Here is a 5,188-nt window from a genome sequence, read left to right on the forward strand (position 1 = left end):
CCCTTTCCTGTCCCCCCCAGAACCATCAGTCCTGTCATTTTTCCTCCAGATTGTTTATCCTGCCTATCTTATCTAGATATACATTCAGAGACAATAATAAGCACAAAAACAAGACAAAAGAAAACAGCAACAAAGAAAAGCCCATAAAGCTCTAGGTCTGTTTGTTGACCTTTAGAGAGAGTTTTCCAGTCAAATCTGATGGGGTGGAATGCCCTAGCCCCAAAGTCTATATTTGGTATTCCCTGGGGACTTCATTGCTTTGCTCCCCTTGCTGCTCCATTACACACCCTTAGTGTTTCACCCCAGTGTGATGGGGTCAGATTGGGCACAATTCTCTCACTGTGTCTCCAGTGTTGTCCCCCGTAGCATTATGGGTCAGTGAGGAACATCTTCTGTGTCTCATGGTGGGGCTGGCCCTATGGTCCTCTCTGTGCAGTGACTGCTCTGAGCAGGAATATAGTCCTCAGGGCTTGGTGGGCCAGGATGTGTTTCACTCTCTCTCCTTTCCTCTTTGTTTGCTCCTGTGTGCTCTAATCAGATGCACCCCTCTCCTTGAGCTGTAGCTTCAGTGCTGTCCTCTGTAGTGCATTCTTTTGGAGGAGGGTGGAGGATCCACATAGTTGGGATTGGGGCCAGTCCTGCAGACTTCACCTCTCTATTGGTTCCTTGCTTCAGGCCGGTATGATGTATTCATGAAGGAGCATGATAGTGGGACAAGAGGAAAGTGGGACAAGAGGAAAGTGGACAAGAGGATAGTGGGACAAAGGAAACAGAGGGGGGTGGGGAAGGAAAGAACTAGAAGGCAAAGGATATTTATAGGGGTCTAAATACAGGTATGTCCATATGTAAATTTATATATAATGACAGGGAAATAGATCTATGTACATATATTTATATGTTAAGTATCAAGGTAGCAGATGGACTTTGGTCCTCTACTCAAGTACTCCCTCAATGCAAGAACACCACTTTGTTCTAATAACCTGGCATTCTGTGATGCTCAGCTGCCCGACATGATCTCTGAAGACAAAGTGGATGCATAGGAAAATGTGGTGAAGAAAGCTGATGGTGCCAGAATCAAGTGATAAAGCATCTGGGGTCTTAAAGGCTTCAAGATAAACAAGTGGCCATCTAGCTGAGAAGCAACAAAGCCCACATGGAAGAACCACACCAGCCTGTGTGATCATGAGGTGTGGATGGGATCAGGTATCAGGCATCAAAGACCCAGAACAAAAAATCATATCAATGTAAATGAGGGGAAGTGCGGAGTGGAGACTCAAAGCCCATCTGTAGACTTTGGACATCCTCTTACAGAAGGGTCACAAGGCAGAGATGAGCTCATCAGGGTGCAGTATAGCACCCATGAAACATACAACTTTCCTGTAGTTCAGTGGTTCTCAACCTTTGTAATGTCATGAACTTTTAGTACAGTTCCTCATGTTGTGGTAACCACCAACCACAAAATTATTTTCTTCTTTTTTTTGAAAAGCCATTTTTAACTTTTAAATCTTCACATAACTTCAAGCCACCAGGACACAGCACCCCCCCGCCCAAAATCCTTCATCTTTTCCTCAGCTCTTCTGCTGAAGAAGTTGACCTTCATGATGACAGGTTGCTTTGGAAGTTTACCTTCCCCAGAACTTTGTAGTAGCCTGGCTGCACCACATCTATGATGAGAGCCGCTCCAGTCTTATTTTTAGCAGCATTGACCCTGGTCTGCCCACGGACCAAGGTCCACAATTTATCGAGGTTGACAGTTGGGCTGAAGTTCTGGTTCCTCTTCAAGTGGCAATGCTGCATACTGACTTTTCCAAAGTCACCTGGATGGTATTTGTTGAAGTTGACCCTGTGATGATGCAAGACACCAGCATTACCCCGGCCTCCTAGGTGCTTCCAGTGCTTCCCGATGTGGCCGTGGCCGTGGCTCACGTAGCCCCTCAGTTTCCTGGTCTTCCTCAGTCTGGAAGGCATGTCAGCGGCCAAGACAAAAAGCCATAACATTATTTTTGTTGCTACTTCATAACGGTAATTTTGCTACTGTTAGGAATCATGATGTAAATATCTGATATGCAGGATGTATTTTCATTGTTAGAAATTGAATATAATTAAACATAACTAAAGCATAGTGATTAATCACAAAATAATATGCAATTATATATTGTGAAATAGTTATGTGTTTTCCAAAGGGGTGTTCAACCCCAAAAGGGGTCACGACCCACAGGTTGAGAACCACTGCTCTAGTTCTTTAATGCTTCCTCCTCCCACTATCATGACCTCAATTCTGCCTTACAAATCCTGCTAGACCAGAGCACGTACAAGGGTACAGATAAGAGCTCCCAACACAGACAATCCAGGACAGATAAACCCTCAGGACCAATAAAGAGTGTAGCGATAGCAGGAGGGGAAGGGGAAGGGGGATGGGAGGAGAAAAAGGGAACCAATCACAATGATTGATATATAACCCCTTTCCAGGGGGACAGATAACAGAAAAGTGGGTGAAGGGAGACAGCTGTCAGAGTAAGACATGAAAAAAAAAGTATAAATTATCAAGGGTTCATGAGGGAGGGAGGGTGGTGGTGGGGGTGTTGAAATGAGGAGCTGATATTAAGGGCTCAAGTAGAAAGCAAATATTTTGGAAATGATGATGGCAACATATACAAATGTGCTTGACACAATGGATATATGTGTGGATTGTGATAAAAGCTGTAAGAGCCCCCAATAAAATGATCTAAAAAATGAGATTTATGAAGATTTATAAAGACCAACAACACTTGGAAGTGCTCTGTATTTTTAACCTACCTTAAGGAATATCGGGTGGCTAGGAGTCTGAATTAACTCAGTGACAAGTTTACGTTTACCTATGCTAAATATAAAGGAGAAAGATGAGACTTTCTATCTCCGTAAAGAATTACAGCCTCAGAAACCCACAGGGGCAGTTCTAGTCTGACCTATAAGGTTGCTATGAGTAAGAATTGACTCAATGACTGTGAGTCTTTTGGGTTTAAAATAGCTATGATGATACCTTTGTGTCACAATGGATAAGCTATGGGACTACGAACTGCAAGGTTAGGAGTTCAAACCCACCAGCAGCTCTGAGGGAAGAAAGCTGAGGCTTTTTGCTCCTTTGGAGATTTACCATCTTGGAAACCTAAGTGCCGTTCTTACCTGTCCTATGGGGTCACTGGGATCAATTGGATGGCAGCAGTTCTTATTGTTCTTAATGTAGATATAATTGTTGGTTTCCTGTCTTTTATTTACAGATAGTTTCCATGTCGTAGCTTTGTGTTAGTTAGCATCCTATGTAAAATCCCAGCTCTATCTTCTATATGTGAAACATTGAACAAATTAGCCAATCTTTCTAGCCGTTTCCCCATCTATCAAGATGTCTATTTTATATGGCTGTTTTGAGAATTAAATAAAACTATGAAAAGTTCATGAAAGGAGTTGACTTGTGAGCCTTCTTTTGGACGAGATCTCTTTTTCACCACCATCTCCCACTACACTTATTTCTAAGCCCTGTCTAAAGAGCCACTCCGTGGCACTTGATTTCCCCAAGTCAGCAATGTCTTTTTGTGCTTATTCTCTATCAAACTCCTATTTAGCTGTCAAGGCTGTTAAAATGTTGGGTTCTCCACAAAGCCCTCTTTATCTCACAGTTGGTACAAGTGAATCACTCCTTCCTCTATACACAGTCTTGTATCTTCATTGTAGCATTTTATTTCCATTTGTTTTATACTCTGCCACTCTTACCAGACTGTAAGGTTCCTAAAAACAAGAAAACAAGACTTGTGTTCATATTGATTGCTCCCACATCAGACATGGGACAGTAGACAGTTATTAAGTGAACATGGAAATCAAGTGTTGCTTGTGGTCTTTTTCCTCTAACCACCTGACACCATCTAGGAGCCCTGGTTGCACAGTGGTTACAGGTTAGGCTGTGATCCACAGGGTCAGCAGTTTGAAACCACAAGCTCCTCCTCAGGAAAAAGACAGGTCTTTCTATTCCCAGAAGCAGTTGCAGTCTTGGAAGCCCACATGGGTAGTTCTACCCTATCCGATAAGATCACTGTGAGTTGGCACTGACTGGTAGGAATGAAATGATCCAATTACTATGGAAAACAAGATAGTGCATTCTAAAACAACTACAAGTCAAAAAAATCATATGATCTAGCAATTATATTACTAAATAAAGATCCTACAGAAATAAAATCAGTGACATCAATAGGCATATGCATACCATGTCCATTGCCACATTAGTCACAAGAGAAAAAATATGGGAATATATTAATGGATAAAATGTGGTACACACATACTATGCAATGATAAAGAATATCGATGAGTCTATGAAACATCCTATGATATAAATACACCTAGAGGACATTCTTCTTAGTGGAATATGTCAATCAAAAAAGTCAAGGACAGGTTTCTACTCAGAAAGCAATATTCTTTGAGGGTTGCCAGGGAAGGAAATGGGATGTGGGGAGAATCACTCACAAGATAGCGGACACATGTTAATTCTAGTGAAGGGAAAAGTCAACACAACATGCCAAAATAAATGAAGACAACGAGGAGTACAAAAGAATAAAGAATAATCATAGGAAGCAATAGAACATACAATGCTGCAACATCAACAATAAAAATGAAACACTTCTGAGAGACTATATAGATTCATATGTACGCTATGTAGGTGTTGGAGTGTGTGGCAGTTACATCATCTCCTGTCAACCTGAGTGAAGGGGTTGAGTCTGGCCTGTCAATCTGGTCATAGCCAATAATGCCTCTAAGTGGGCATGGCCTTCTCTTGAGGATTCTGGGAACTCCTGTCTTCCTCCCTGGAGGCAGGACACACACTCTCTCTGCTTCGTTCTGTTGACAAGCCACATGGAGCTATGCTGATGGCAGCTAGAGCCAGCTGGAGGAGCCACATGGAGAGCCTGCCCAGTGCTGAAATACTTCCATAAGACTTTTCATCCACTGACCTGTGATCTTCCTGCTTTTGGCATCATTGCATGTGCTGTGTGAGTCTGTAGAAGAATTTATGGACTAGTATCAGACATATGGGCTAACATAGAACTTATGGGATAATATCAAATTTAAAGACCTGATACAGACTCGACTGGGATGTTTTCTTAATATACAATTCCTCGTGGATATAAAACTCTCTCTTACACACATATGTGTGTCTCTGGAT

At 42.2% G+C, this 5,188-nt stretch overlaps 1 pseudogene; it reads right to left on the reverse strand.

Annotated features, from left to right (window-relative positions):
- Positions 1-1,517: 1,517 nt before the first annotated feature.
- Positions 1,518-1,968, reverse strand: LOC142436931 (large ribosomal subunit protein uL15 pseudogene; annotated as a pseudogene).
- Positions 1,969-5,188: the final 3,220 nt, after the last annotated feature.

This window comes from Tenrec ecaudatus, chromosome 1 (genome assembly GCF_050624435.1).
Source record: "Tenrec ecaudatus isolate mTenEca1 chromosome 1, mTenEca1.hap1, whole genome shotgun sequence".
In the NCBI taxonomy this organism is placed as follows: Eukaryota; Metazoa; Chordata; class Mammalia; order Afrosoricida; family Tenrecidae; genus Tenrec; species Tenrec ecaudatus.